General features: G+C 41.3%; 1 protein-coding gene across 1 annotated transcript in view; it reads left to right on the top strand.

The window, feature by feature from the left end:
* bsna (bassoon presynaptic cytomatrix protein a) overlaps positions 1-14057 on the top strand; it is a 192735-nt gene extending 178678 nt beyond the window's left edge. Inside the window, 3 exon segments of the mRNA XM_030056314.1 lie at positions 1594-1741; positions 3387-3480; positions 10593-14057. The gene's annotated coding sequence lies outside the window, so the exon portion shown is untranslated.
* The last annotated feature ends 2009 nt before the right edge of the window (positions 14058-16066 follow it).

The raw sequence follows: 16066 nt of genomic DNA, 5'->3' as shown, positions 1-16066 counted from the left end.
TAATGCGCCTCCACTTTTGCCTTTTTGTAGCAGCTCCATCATCACGACCTCCTGCACCGTCACAATGCTTTTTGTTGTCAGAAATTTTTGACTCTGTGCTGCCCTCTAGTGGATTTGTTGCTTAACATCCATGCCGATGGAAAGGACGCATGGAGGCATGTGGGCAGAGACGTTTACAACGTTTTGAACGGACGTAAAGGGAGCATAAAAGAGCCTTAACCTAACCCTAAAGGCTCAAAGGACAGAGATGTTTTTTCTCGGATATCACCAAGGAGAATGATCGACTTCTTCGTGTCTTTCTTGAACTAGCGGCTCTGTTTCGTCTGTAATCGTACGCTTCCTGCAAACATGCACAAATACATACGAAATGAACGCCGAGTGCAGACAGAAACCTCCATCGGAATTTGTATCCGTACTTAACATTGAGCATAATAAAGGAGCCTTAACTCAAAATGTTTATAGTCTGGAAGCATCAACATGTTCTCAGGGCATTTCTAATGAGGCATGGAATGAGTTATTGTTGATTGATGATTGTTGTTCAATTGCAATGCCTTATTGATTTCTGGAGACTGGCACATCTTGAGCCATTTTGAACTTACATGAGACTGACATAATAATAGGTAATAATAGTTATTAACACATACGTTAGGGCTTCACAGAGCTAGCAGTTATCAAATTAGCAAGGAATAGAACCACAACAGCTGCCTGAGCTTACGCATTTTACGCGTATTTAGCGCTGCAGAAAGCCTCGTGTCTTCTTCATGCCCGTTCAAAAACCTATTCGGGCAACCCGGGCGCCAGAATAAAATGTTGCCACTTTAAGTTTCTGCAAATCAAGAAATCAGTGTTACTGAACCAGAAATACGTTGCATATCAACACCCTAGCTAACGTTAGCTCATTAGCTATTTTAGGTACTTCGCTACGTTAGCTTCGTTAGCCACCAAAACTATATGGTTGAGGTTAGGAAAAAGATAAGTCGTCATGGTTACAGTTAGGAAGAGGTCACAGTTATCGTTATGAAACATTAGCTAATGTTCGCTAATATGAGCTACTTAACATTACCTAGATAATGTTAGCGAGCTAAGGTTAGCCATACGATTGGCACGGGATGTGAGCCGTGGTCTGCACTCCACTTACTGTGGCGGTTTTTGCCGGCTTTATACGAAGTCACTAAACTTGAAAACGTTACAATTTCATGTATCTTTGTTAGCAGAAATGTAAAATGCCATTTTTTCCTGGCAACTGGGCTGGTGGTTCACGTCTCGCCTCGATGAAGTGTTCGACTTTGGTTTACTCGACTGAAATTTTGCCCGACTTTCTTTGGCCGATAGAACCAGCGAGAGTGGAATCACGGTTTAAATCTCTGAAACTACCGTTATACCACAACAACGATTCAGAAAATGTGTATTTATATCGGCTCTGCAAAATGGGTCGTTGAACAAGTCCTGCTTTTTCCTCATGTTGTAAATTATTTTGTTGCCATTTGTGTTGCCATCAGTGTGTCTTGGCAAGTTATGAAAGAAAAAGGAACTATGTGTTGTTGTTAGATATGAAACTGACGGAAACCTGTGTATGTCCCCATGCCTCTGCAGGAGTGTGTAAATGTTTCATGAGGAAGTCACAGGGCCTTGTACCAGAAAAACCTATGAAGTTCCCCCGCTTTTATTTTCCTTAAACGAGAGAGAGAGAGGAAGGAGGGAGAGAGAGAGACGAGCAGAGAGAGGAGAGCTGAGCATACTGGTGAGTACCGCAGCTTTTACTTTGAAACTTTGCGCGGCAAACAGTGTCCAAGTTGGCGAGTAATTTCACTCACGGTGGTTTCAAGGCGGGTTCTCGTTGGAGCTGATCAGTCACTTTAGCAGCAAACAAAACCAAAACCTGCGGACGTCAACATGCTCGTAGCTTTCACTAAACTCCTTATGAGAGCAGCACACTCCACTGCCCTTTCTTCGTTGTGTAAAGAATGTTATGCATTTCCTAAAGCTGGAAAAAATTAAATGCATGCCCAAAAGGTCCTCTCAAATCTTTATGAAGATACAGAGACCCCTTCTGGATTTTTATGACTCTCTATGTTACAAGTATCCCCAATAAAGATTAGGATGGAACCCATAAATGTTGTGTTATCCCTTTTATTGTTTTTTCCTTTTCTTTTTTTTGTCTCCTTTTCTCTTGTTTGAGTACTTAATAAAGTTGATTATCTTTTTATTTTTCCCTCTTCCATCTAAATGTTATCTATAGCCTGTGATCCTACAGGGGTGTGGGTGGGGTGGGAATTTGGCTAAATATGTTATTTATACTGCTTCTCTGTATTTTAGGGTTGACAAGGTGAACTGAAGCCAGATGTACATGTTTTGTATATTTTATTCCTGCAGACTCCAGTCCTTAGATGGCACATGGTTTGAGAGCAGTGGTCTATTAAAGTGTGAAAAATTGTGACCCAGTATGAACGATAAATTCCACCAAAATGAGTGTAATTTAACTTTGCTCTGCAGTGTGTATTGTGCAGGAGAGATATAAGCCCTGTGACAGATTGGAGGCGACTGCCTGTCGTGTCGGATCACAGTAATTGCTGCTGTTAGATAGTTTTCAGTATTTATCCTTTGAGCAAGGTTATAGTCCCATGAGGATTACAGACTGCTGCTCAGGTAAGGTCAGGAGTAGGTCAGTGTCAGTATTGATGACTGAACCAGAACGCACGTATTCAGTATTTAGCTGCCCCTTTTCTTTTCCAGAGTATGAGGGATTAAAGGAAATTCGGAGTCCTTTTGTTAACATAAATTATAAAACATGAAGCTCCGGCTGTGGCTACTGAGTGATCACAAATAAATTATGAAGGTAAACTCAGTGTCACTTTATCAGGCCCACCCGTCCAGTCTAATGCAGTTCAATACAACAGCTCTGCCATGAATTCTACCTTTAAAGACAATTTATAATGTTCAGTTTGTGTTGACATGGTGGAGAATGTGTCACTTTAATTCTGTGTTTATTATTGAGGCTGTAGTTTGCAGAGGTCTGCTACTGGACTACATTACACAGAGAGGTGTTTCTCATTTTTTGTCCTCCCCTTTTATAAACAATGAGGGGGGACACAATAGTGGAAACAGCTGTCAGTGAAATGCAGTCCAGCCCAACAGCAGCACTAACTATGAGCTCAACGCCAAACACAGAAGTGAATGAACACCTCTATTACTGTGACAACAAGACAAGCTGAGGCTTATAGGCAGCAGGAAAGGAAACTTTATGGCACAGCAGTTGTATTGGAGTGGATTAGATTGTGCAGGTGGAGCTGATAAAGTGGCCCCTGAGTATATGTTTATATGCAAAACCACACTATTGGCTGTTTCAGTGTGAGAAATATCCACTGAAGTTTCGTTCTCTCTTGCAGCCAACACGGACTGGAAACCCCAGGATACCTCATGTCCCAGGCCTGAGCACACGCTGGCAGAGAGAGCGCCCTGTTCTCTCTGGCAGGCCAGACAGTAAGTATCAAACCCAGAGCACATCTTCACTTCAGTGGAGGCCGACTGAGACCATTTCTACTTTTAGAGAAGAGCACAACCCTACAGCTGAGGAACTGTATTATAGGTTAATAAGGCAGCACAGAAGGAAGAACAGGCTAGAAGAGTTCGATTCATATAGATATTCGTGTTCTTCAGTTGTTATTGTGATTAGTGTGAGTGTGATAGTGTCAAATTCAAATACATTTTTATTATAGAGCACATTTCAGACAGCACTGTAGCTCAAAGTGCTTTAAAAACGCAGATAAAACAGCGTTGGCTCAAGATCACCAGAATCCTAAAAGGGAACAAAAACATAAAGTAGGCCTATATACAAACTTTCCATATTTAAAAAGTGTGTCTAAAAAACTAAAAAACAGCTGAAAAGTATTACTGGTATTATAATTACTATATCAAGTATTATTAGTGATTGTCACAAAAAGAAAACATGAGTGCAAAACCATTGACTGTCATGATTGACATTGATTGACATAAATATGATTATCAGGACTAATGCTGTTATTGGTGTTATTATTTAGTGTCATTCTGCTGCCCTGGCTCACCCTAATTGTATCCTAAGATATAATTATCTAAAATACACTAAAACACAGGCTGTTGAGAGTCAATGAGAATTATCTCATGATGCAACAGGACGCCAAAAAAAATCCATAAATCTCTGCGTAACCTGTAACGGCCTGCAGGAGTGTGAGTTTCTTGTTGTGAACTTGCAAACCTTGCTTAAGTAAATGAGATAAAACTCTTGACACCATCTGCGAACAGGAGTTGAAGCCGTGTCGAGTCTCTGCTTCCTCCCGGGAGTCGCCGCTTTCAAATCTCTCCTCTGTTTTACCTGCGTTTAGTTTCCTTCTCTGAGTTTCCTGCTCACCGTCTCAAAGCTCAGACGGAGGCTGAGGGTGGCGGTGATCGTGTCTCATCGTTCGCCCGGCTCTCTGTGAACCAGGCCGGTGTGTTGAGCTAAAGCCTGGATCCGTTCACATGATCAGGTGTGATCGATACTGTGGCTGAACGGTGAACGGGCGCTCAGACGTGACGTTGTTTTGCTGTGAGCCGTAAAATAAAGAGACAACCAGGCTTCCCACAGCCCACAGCCCACATGGGTTCGCTGGAAGTAACAAGTGGCATTTACTGCTCTTTCCATATACTTTTATTTTTGCGATTTTTTTTTTTTTTTTTTTTTTTTTAGTAATTTTAGATTTAATTGTGTCTAGACGGAGTACAGTTTGTTTTTTATCCTTTATTTAGCCAGGAAGGTACAAGATCTCCTCTTCCAGGGAGTCCTGGGAGTCATATTTGTTTTGCATGAAGTGTGTAGACCCATACTTTACTTTGTTAATGCACTTTATTGTGTTTCTGTGTGAACTTTAATTTAACTTTTAATTTAACTGTTTAACTTTAAGGTTAAACTGCCTTGTTGAAGGCCAGCAGTGATATATTGAGGCTGAAGTCATGAATTTCAGAGTTTTGTTGGGTTTTTTTTGTCCTTCAACCTCTTTAAATTTATTTTGGAGGAAATGCTGTCAGACTGAAACTCCACTGCACCTACTCAGTGGCCAATATCTTGTATTTACTAAAGGCCAATATTGATGTGTTGCCATAACCTTAATTGGTCTGACACTGAAGAGGACCTGGTTTGAACTCTCACTTGTTTTGCATTGCAGGGAAAAGCCACATGAGGACGTTTTGCTCTGTGTGCATCTTAAATCGGCTGTTTATTGCTTTTACTATACGTTTATTTTATATACCCCTTGTCATGCTTTGTCTCAGGAAAAAAATCAGCCACTTAACGCGACTTGAAAAGGCTATTTTAGCGCTCCGTCCACACCGGCTCTTTTGTCCCGAGACACATGTTCTTGACAACGTTTCACCGTTTTTGTCATGTGGAGACACCTGAGAGACCGAGGAGGCAGGAGCGGCCTCTGTTGTTGGCTCCTCCGGCGCAGCCCGGAGCCAATTTCATCGCTCCCTTTGTGCTCTTGCAGCCGGAGAAGTGTCGCCTGCTCCTGCAAATCGGTGGCATTTGGCTTGTGTGAGTCAAGAGGCTGCAGTCAGCGCTGCCAGTCAGATGTAATGAGTCAGCACAAGTCAATCTGGCTCCGCTGGCTCAGGCCAAGGCGGCACGCCACAGAATGATGGGCTATTATGTCTGATTTTAAACTAGTTTATCACTGAGATAATGAAACACAAAACCCCAAATAGGATCAAATTTCTAATTAAGTCGCTAATTTACATTCATTTTTTTTTAAATTAATGTGTCGTTTGTGACTGTTGCTGCAACAATTCCCCATTCTGCTGAAATTTGGCTCTAAAAAAAAAACATGTACGCCATCGATGTCCTGGTCAGAAACAGGCCTCCAGTCCAGTTTTATCTCTTCATTCTCAGTTTAAGAAACCAGGAGGAAGGTGTGTGAGCTGACATCAGTGTTTATCTGTTTCATCCCCAATCCTCACGAGACAGGGAGCCTAACAAATTGAGTCGTCTCTCAGACCGCCTGGTTTGTTTCCCTCGTACCGGCTGTGAAACCGTTTTAGGTTGGTGGTATTTAAAATTTGAAATGCTCAGGGGATTAGATTTATTAATTTATTTCATGGTTTATTTGTTAACACTTTGATAGAAATATCACAGGAGTGACAGAAGACAGAAATGCTGTGTGTCTGAGCGGCCACAAGACAGAAAGACAAAAGGGAGCACCTAAATATAAAGCGGTTAGAGGAACGATGAAGAGTGAAAGTGCAGAAATAGTGTTATGTAATTACCTAATATACAAATAAAATGTACCACAAAACACAACACACACACACACTGCAGCAGCACAACACATCAGTGTGTTTATGCACAAAGCTTTACAGTTTCCATAGGAACCGCTGAAAACTTGCCGGAGCGGCTTCCAGCTTCAACATGCCGAACTGTGTCACGCCGTCGCCAACCATCTGCTCTGATTTACTGCTCACATGAGTTGGTTTCAACTAACAACTCCACATTTGGCTTTTTTGATTTCTGGCCTATTTATAGCGTCGCATCGATGTGCAAAACCTTGTATCTCCAGAAAGTTTTTTTTTTTTTTTTTTTAACATTTAAAAGTATTATGCAAGACATTTTAGCACATAAATATGTGTAAACGATTTGTGACGCTGTTGTGGTGATGATTGGTGTTGGGAGTGCTGGTGTTTCTCAAAATTAAGAGCTCATATCTGTTATTTCCTGACACAAAGAGGGAGGGTGTTGCTGCTTCTTTGAAACGTTTGGCTCCACTGAGAGGATGAAAAATATTGGAAATAATTTCTCCATCAGCCTCCACCATCTGCTGTTGGCAGAAACTGTGGCAGCTTTAGCTCCATGTCCACTGCAAGCACAGCGCCCTCCTGCTGTTTTGTGCCATAAAGGTAATATCACCTTGTGCTGTAAATCAATCCAGCAGGCTGTGGTGCACAGTGGAAAATGCAGCGGTCTCATTTTGTTGATGCCACCTTCAAAATCACAATGAAACAGCATTTTGACGGCCTCTTGCTTCGTTAATTTGATGTATTTCTTTTTAAAACAGGATGTCGGGTCGGGGCTTAATGCAGAGAAGCAGCTTTGAAAAGTGTAAACCAACAGGAGATCAATAATAGAGAGAGAGGCGGCTCTGTTTGATAGGTGGTATATGATTACTCCAGGTCACACCACTACAGATTTCCAGGATGTAGAACTAATGGGATTTTGGTGCAAAAACTTTTTTAAAAATTGTAATTTCTTCATTTTCTCAGTTCACTCGAACTTCAAAAGCCCCCTGAAACAGAGACGTTAGCTCATTTTGTGAAACATAGCTCCGATTAACTGAGGATTTTGCTATGTGAGTTGAACAGTGGGAGTGTGTATCGCTTTATTAGATATTTAGCCAAAAAAAAAAAAAAAAAAAAAACAGTGGTGTTAGGAACCCATGTAAGCTTTTCTCACTTCACTTGAAAAACTGCTGCCTCTCCAGTTGAGGACGGTGTTTTTTTTTTTTTTTTTGCCTTTGTACAGTGCAGTGTTGCTGAAGTGTGTGTCGGGCCTTGGGGGCTGAACAGACGTTGACGTTGCTCTTGTGTTTCCTAGCTTGCACGGTGTTGCATATGTGCCATGAAAGAGAAAGTGTTTGGCGGCGCAGGTCGGTGTGTCTGTCTGTCTGTCTGTCTGTCTGTCTGTCTGTCGGTGTTTCTCTGCGCTGTGCAGCCATGCGCTGACTAACCGCCTCATGTGACCGCTGCAGAGCCAACTCTCTCTCTCTCTCTCTCTCTCTCTCTCTCTCTGTGTCCCTCCACACTGTCCCTGTCAAACATCTCTGCTTTCCCCTCTTCATCCTCTTCCCTCTCTCTCTCTCTTTCTCTTCCTCACACCAGTCTGTCTCTTTGTTCCCCGCCCTCTCTCCTCTATGCTCTCTTCTTACTCTTGTTTTCCTCTCTCTCTCTTCCTCTCTTGTCTCTGCTCAGTGACTCAGCTCTGTGTGTGTGTGTGTCTGTGCATGCACAAATGTCAGTGTATATTTGTGTGTGTATGTGTGTTGTGCATCAGCCCTTTGGGGGATGTGTTCGCTGGCAGTCTGGTGCTGGACGTCGTGAAAATATACAGGATGTTTGGAGCACTTAATCTGGGTCAAGCAATCTGGGTGAGAAAAACAGAAGGCTCTCATACTTGAGTGCAACATATATCCATTTGGGAGAAATGTTGCTACCAGGGTGCAAACAAATCAACCGAAATGTGCTTAACAGACGCCCTGTGCGCCTGAGGTTTCCATATAAACATGGCCGCCGTCACCTTGCTGAGCGGCTAATTTGCAGAGCCACAGCGCTCAGCTGACTTAAAACATGCGGCCTTTCCATTGCGGCGACAGGTGCTGTGTCAGCCGGACGCGGTGTCTAGGGACGTCAGGAATATCTGTGGCCTCCGTCTCCTGCTGCCTCTTAAAGAGAAAATCCACCGTTTAACACCGAAAAGATAGGAATCAGTGATAAATCTGCATTTGTAAATAGAAATGCACTTATATACATAAATGTATTTGCATGAGTTCCTGTATGTATGTTGTTGTTTTGGTTGTGCCTTTTTCTTATTTCTGCAGTCTTAGACATGACATGGCGTCCAGGTATTTCAAGCGTAGCCACAGCGGAGTTTGAAAGCAGATGTTTTTTCAGCTTACATCAACGGTAAAGATCAGGTTTTTGTTTCAGCTCCTCAGAATCAAAGAGCATGAGCCATCGATTTCTGCGGCGACTGTTCCTTCAACAGACCAGAAAACGGTGCAGCCAAAAGACACGCCAGGTTTTGAGAAAGAGTCGCAAAACCTCACTATTACTCTTTCTCTCTCATTATTCCTCCCTCTAGCTACATATAAAACCAACAGCTACATGCAACAAATTCAAAGAAAGGCATTTTGAGAAATGTAGGAAATCATTAACTGGAATAGAAGTAGGCAAGGCAGGTTGAGGAAAAGTGGATACACCATAAATGTAAATTGCAGCACTTAATAGGGAAATACTGCAGGATTGCATTGAACATCACAGGTTAATGATGTCTAACAATGTCAGCCCATTCCTTTGATGGTAATAGGCTGACACAGCAGAGAACATTGGCCAGACAATGACAAAAAAAATACATGACAGAAGACAGACGCCATCATGGGCTGGGCTTTAAACGCTAATCGATGCCACCAACTGCACACATGACCCTCAGCTCTTATGTACACAAAGTTCAAGCAACTGGAGAGAGGCTTGATGAGGACTTGAGTAGAAAACAGCTGTCATTAAGAAACTTCATTATTTTTTTAGATAGACTAACTTAAATAATCTCTTTGAAGTATATCGTGATTACATTTGGTTACCATTAGGTTAGGTTGCCAATTGAATCTCCGTGCACCGTTGTCTCAAGCAAAAGTGAATTAAAGGCAGGTGGTGTTTGGAAGCAGTGTGTCAGCATACAGGAAAAAAGTTCATGGCCTGGTTTTGCACCGTATTAATGGAAAAGTTTTATGAGGGCAAGCCCCAAATTAGTGCACACAGAGAATATTTCAAGCCTGAGCAGGAGCTGCTCCAACGTGGATCTCAGTCCATGTAAGACCTAGGTAACTTCACACTGTTTAGATAATGCTATGTGGGTGTTATTTGCATGTCAGCTTTAATTTTGTGAAATCAAAGTGTTGGTTTTCCACTTGCTAGCAACAATGTAGGCCCACTTTCTACATGTCTCGCTGCAGTCCTGCTGCATTTTTTGCTCACCTTTGAGGAGGAATTATTTAGAAAGTCCCTCAGTGTTAATGCAAGGCAAACACAGGTAACTTGGATGTTGGTTAATACAAACTTAAACCATAAACCTACAATCTGATGTAAACCAACAATTTACAATCTGCTTACACTAAAACACTCTATCCAGCCAGCAAAATCCTAGCAAACTGTCCTAGCTGTTTTACATGTGACGGCATGTTACATTAAATTGCATTATTTCATATTAGGGATCAATCCGGACACAGTACTGCAGGGAGCACAAAGCAGCAGCTGGTTTATTTAGTGTAGACACACTGGTAATGACTAGGAGGGCAGCAGCAGTGAAGGGTAGGGAGGTGTGCTTGGAGACTGAGGAGGCTTTCTTCTTCAGGAGGAAGTGTGTGTGTGTGCCTTGTCTTTCAGGGTCTTTCAGTTGACAGCTTTGCTTTGACTTGTTTTGTATAAGTAAACCACACTTTACACTAATGCAAGGAGTAGTCATGTATTTCTTAGGGTTTTACACCATCTAGTGACCAACTGCAGTATTGCACTTTTATTGCACCTTTCTAGAATTTATAGGCTTTTTTTTATTTCATTTCTAATCAGGCTTGTTAATGTGAACCATTTGAAAACTAAATTTGAAAAATGCGTTTCTGACATTCACAAAACTATACTTAATTGATTGTGTAAAAAAAATTAATAAAAAATAAATTTAAAAACTTTACATTTGTAACACACAAGCAGGTTTAATATAGAGACTTGGTCTCACTCTCTCTCTTACCTTTCCCATCTATTCTGTTATATTCTGTCAGGTAGGTTTTATGCAAAATTTGACCCGACCAATGTTTCTTTTTACACAGATCACTCCATCTTCTGAAGCAGTAACCCCACCCCTCCAGCCTCCCCAGCCAAAGAACCAAACACCACTGCTGCTCTGACAACCTTCACACCCTAAAACTAACCTACAGCAGCGCCACCCTCCACTCATACGTGCTTATGGAGAAAGAAAAATGGGAGGCAAAAAAAAAAGGAAACAAGCCTGCATGCCTTGATTTTGCTGTTCTGCCTGCACGCCACCAGAGGGAGCTCCACTGCGACCGCTGAAAATCACCACAACCACTGAAGACATGCAGAATCAACAGGAGGGCAGTTTGCCTCGTGCGACATGAGCGCCATCTATTGATTTGTCACCGCAGCTTCAGTGGAAGTGAATGGACCGATGATGCTGCGCTATTCCACTACGCTGACGACTCCACTGTTTTTATGAGAGTCTGTTATTGTTACTCACAGTGTAGAGGAGATCGCAGCTTTACCGCAGGCATGGAGGCATGCTGGGATCCTTGGGTCCATGCTCCTGTGCTCAAACTTGGGATAAAAACAACAACAACAACAAAGTCTCTCTCCCCTTTCCTTTCACCTTTCCAAAGGAAAACAAAAGTGGAAAAAAAAAAAAAAAAAAAGGAATTGAACTCTCCGAGGTTCCTCACAGGTTTTTCTGCTACTAATGACCCCTCATTTCACCGCCGATCAGGAAGGGAATGGAGTAATTTGGAGTTACAATAATGAATGAATAAGACAATTATAGCGACATGACCGACACACAAAACAAGTATGTTTTTCTTGTGTGTCTCTCTTTCCATGGTTTGCTCTGTTTCTATCTACATTCCAGATTGGAACTTTTTCAACTCCCTAATCCTCATCTCCCTGCGTTTTTTTGAATGCTGACTTCTTTCTTTCTTTTTTTTCTTTTTCTTTCTTCCTTCTTCTTTACCCTTTCCTCGACCTTCTTGCCATGTCTTTAAAGAAGTGTATAGTGGGAAAAAAAAATAGGAATTTGGAATGCATGGAACTTTATATCCAAGACCTTACACTGTTCATCATTACTTAACAGAGGCCATAAAGACACTGGAAAACACGTTTTAAATAGATGAAATAAAATAATGACGAAGACGAAAGATGTCACGGAAGGAAGAGGAAGTGACAACACAGGAATCTGGCCACAGGACGAGGAGGAACCATTGTTTTTCCAGAAAGGAGGGAAAGTTTTGATTGATTATTTAAAATGAAGCCGTACGCGGCCGGGTTGTTTTTCAGCCATTACAAAGCCATTAAGACAACATTTACCTGCAATGCTTGTGGTGATGGTGTTTCTCCAAGTGCTCCACAACATTTGGGTCTCAGATATTTTTCATGTTGTTGTAGGCAGTTATCATTTGTTCATTATGTTTTCTTTTTTTTACAATGTTTGTTTAATTTGTCTGTTTTTTATGTTACAGGTTAACTGTGTCGCCTTAATCATTTTTTTTTTACTGTTTTTATGTTGAGGTAAAAGTGACATATTTTTATTACTCCATGTTTACCCACAGTAATGCATATTTTCATCGTGCCCTTTTTTACGTAATAACTATCAGCTGGAACACTGGCCACACTAAGATTAATTTATATTTTTGGATTCACTTCATGTTTGTAATTATTTATTGTATTATTTTTTTGGATTGTTTTTTAATTTACGTTTTTTTAATGTTTTGCTACCATCATCAATCCTCTGTTGATACTCTGGCTCTTTAATTTACGATTAGTAATTATAAAAGCAATAGCATAAGAGTAAGAAAGTAAAGAGCACAATCTTGTGTCATTTTAAAAGTTAGTGGATCAGGAATGTGTTGCCTCCGTCTGTCTATTTTACCACTGATGTACCACTCGAGTCTGACGAAAACAACAAAACGTACTACAGCTGAACTGAACACACCATCAGAACAGGACCTCACCTGTAAACAGAGTGTGGTACTGCCCAGATCTTCCCCTCCAACCAATCGTGAGACGTTGATGTCCTCTATAAGCCAATCAGTGGATCGGAGTCGACTTGCTGCTCATACGAGCTAGCTGGGATGTGAAGTGAAAGCACTGCAGGACAGCAGAGAGGCACTGAAAAGCAGACCAGTCACACATCGCCGCAGAAATGGACTTTGACGGTGTCGCCTCCGGGGGGTTCGGGTCTCGATGTGATTGTTCTGACCTTCCGAGACAGACGTTTATCGGAGTCTGCAAAGCGCAGCCGGGCTCCTTACACATCAGCATGTGTCTTCACTCTGTCAAATGTGCACAGTGCACGTGTAAGCACACTCTGAAATGGTGTCAAAGAGAAAAATCAGCACTAACGTGACTGGAGAACCAGATAACACACACTTGGTTGTGTCACAAAGTCACTCGCCTTTTGTTTTTTTTTTTTTTATTTGTTTTCGTTTTCTATCATGGCGGCGTCCAGACCTGCAACCCAACCCCGACCCTCTCTCTAAGACTGTCAATTGTCACGGAAACTTCTCAGGTCAGTGTTCTCCCTGCTGTTGCTCCTGCAGTGCATTGTGGGATCTGCGGTACGGTACTCAAAACACACTCTGTCCGGCCCAAACATTATGAGGCCTTCAAGAAACCAACGAACCAACCAACTTCTGCTGTATATTGTCTGTGTGTGAACGCTCGCTGGGAACCTTCGCATGCCTCCCGGCGCAGAAAACCTCAAAGTCACTTCTATATTGTTCTGTTCCTAATGTTTGTATGTACGTATGTATGTGTGTGGGGGTTCTGTATGCGTGTATTGAACAACCATCATCCAATGTGGAGAAAAAAAAAAAGACAAACAACAAAACAAACACACGAGTTCAACCACAAGAAATGCAGTGGGCAGAAGAGGCGACCTCTCATCTCCAACGTTCTATGCAATGAATCCTATTTGGAAAATTGACAAATGAGGAGGAAAAAGGAAGAGAAACACAAATGTGGAAAAAAAAAAAAAAAAACATTCATTCATTGTTTATCACGCCTGAGTATTAATGACATCAAGATTGCTTTGTTTTGGCATTCCTGCTTGATAGAAACAAGGAGCAAATTTGTTGGTAGATGTTATCTGTCATCTGCTCATTAGGAAACAATGAAAAGGATATTTGTTTTATTTGTGTTACATTAACCTGCCATGTTCAGGGTCCCCTCAACTCCCAAACTGGGAGCCTCTGTGGCCAAAGGGTCTCTCCAAAGATGCATTCAAGGTGACTGGGAAATGGCAAGGTAGTGATGCATCCACCTTTAAAGATGCATGAGGAGATGACAGTCTGAAAATCCTTTGTGATGCAGAATATTTGGAAAAAATGTTGCACAATTAAAGGTTCATGTAAATGACAAGGAAGTCTGCAAGGGGAATGTGCATCAAGATAAGCAACATTGGATTTATATGAACAAAAATCTAAAATCATACAAAAAAAAAAAAAAAATGTGTTCAAATTGACAAAAGTCCATTATCAAGGTGAAGTTAGATGAGCAAATGTAAAAGCTCATCTGAACTGGATCTATATTGAAACATCATTACGTATAGGAAAATACTGCAGTGGTTTGTATTGCTTAAAAAAATAAGTATACACAGACTGAACAGAGGAAAGAAACACAAAGTCTTCAAACTTGTTTGAAGTGCAGAAATGCCACGGCGATGAGTGCTTAGCGACAAAGACGCAAAACACACATCCTCCCCTCAGTACAGAAACTTCCCAGTCATCCTGAACGCACCGCGAGAGTTGTCAGTCACCTTGCTTTTACTTCGCTTCAAGTGTGGGTACCTGAGTGCAGTGAAAGGTCTCGTTCAGAGTTTTATATATATATACAAATACATCAAATAAATATATATAAATACACATATACATATAGATAAAGAATATAGGAGTAAGAGATATTGATTGTTTCCCTTGTATGGCTTTGGTTTTTGTCCGCTCAGGGGTGAAGAAGAGGAAAAGCTCATTGTTTTCATTGGACGGCCACGGCCCATAATTCACAGCGACCGGCTGCCTGATCGTGCACTTGCTGTTGGAAAGAATGAAGCTTTTAAAAGAATGTACAGAAAAACACAACAAAGCCAGGTCAAACACAAATGTCTATTATAGATAGAGCTATATGATATATAGAATATATTGGAGTTATAATGGATATATATATAAATAGAATAAAACCACTGACTTGCTGTAGGCTGCTAGTGAAACACTATTTATTATTCAAGGCATTCCTAAACCTGTTCAGCTGGAGTGAGAGTGAGTCAGCGTGCGAGTGTGTGTGTGAGTGTGTGCGTGTGCGTGTGTGTGTGCTTGTCTTTGAAAGTGCACTGCCACAACACACTAATAAAAGAGAATAGAGTAAATTCACCTGAATATTTATAACAGATTGCAAAAACACTGTGGAGCATAAATGTAGGTACCTCAGAAAACAAAACAAAAAAAAAAGTGAACTGCAAAATAATAATTATTATGGTGTGTCTGATGTGGGTTGCCAGTTTGGCGGCAGGACAGCAGGCAAAACTTAAGTGTTTAACCTCCCCCGCCCCCCCTGACCCCTTTATGGTTCTTCCTCCACTCCCTTTGAGCATGGCCTGATAGAAGTCATTTCAACTGTAGGTTCATAATAAGGAGTTAATATATATTTTTTGTCAAACGTTTATTAGATGATCTATCCAGAGAGATTATTTTATCATGCTGGGGACAGAAAGCTGGAGCTCAGAAAGAAAAGACAGTTGGAGTTTGGAGTGAAAAATGTGTTTATGTGGACGTTGTCTTTGCTCGGATTCATACGCAGCTACAATAATCCCATTTGTAATTTGACATGAGGCAGACGCTGGAAAACCGACAACTGAAGTGCATTTATATTATATATTATGACCACGGAAACTGTTTTTATTTCTTTTCTTTTTTTTTTCTTTTTTTTTTTTAGTGACTTGTGGCACTTATGTGATGTCGCTGTCCAAACTGAATCCACGTTTATTTTGTTTTGATCTTAGATCTTTGATCTCAGATAAAGTCAGATTGGTTCATGTTAAAAATCTAATTTTACTTTTTCTGACATCAGACACGATCAGACGATGGCTGATTTGCATTTTAGAATTAAAATGATCTCAGCTTTCAAAATGTGCTCACAAAACTTTCCATAGAAACTACTGTTTTTCACTTTTTTTTTATATCATCCAGAGAAATATTAGTTATGATGACGTTTAACTGCCTTTAGTAATTGGATTGTTGGCCAGTTCTTGGACTCCCGAGTTTGTCCGGTATTTATCGCAGGTTTGAGAACCGGATTATTGCGGTTGCGTCTGGATCCAGTGTTGTCGTTCTCGGGTCTGTTGTGTAGCTCAGGTCTGGTGTGCACGGCACCTGGTGAGCGGCGGCGGATGCGAGCGGAGAGCACCTCACAGGTACACTGCCACCAGATCAGCGAGTCCACCGAAATTCGACCACAGCGATGTACATGAAGTGAACGGAGCGCGTGACGTTATCCAAATTATGATTGACTTCCTCTTATTGTGTGT

Source organism: Myripristis murdjan, chromosome 7 (genome assembly GCF_902150065.1).
Source record: "Myripristis murdjan chromosome 7, fMyrMur1.1, whole genome shotgun sequence".
Taxonomy (NCBI): domain Eukaryota; kingdom Metazoa; phylum Chordata; class Actinopteri; order Holocentriformes; family Holocentridae; genus Myripristis; species Myripristis murdjan.
The sequence above is the reverse complement of the archived record's forward strand: the minus strand, read 5'-3'. Positions and strand labels throughout refer to the sequence as shown.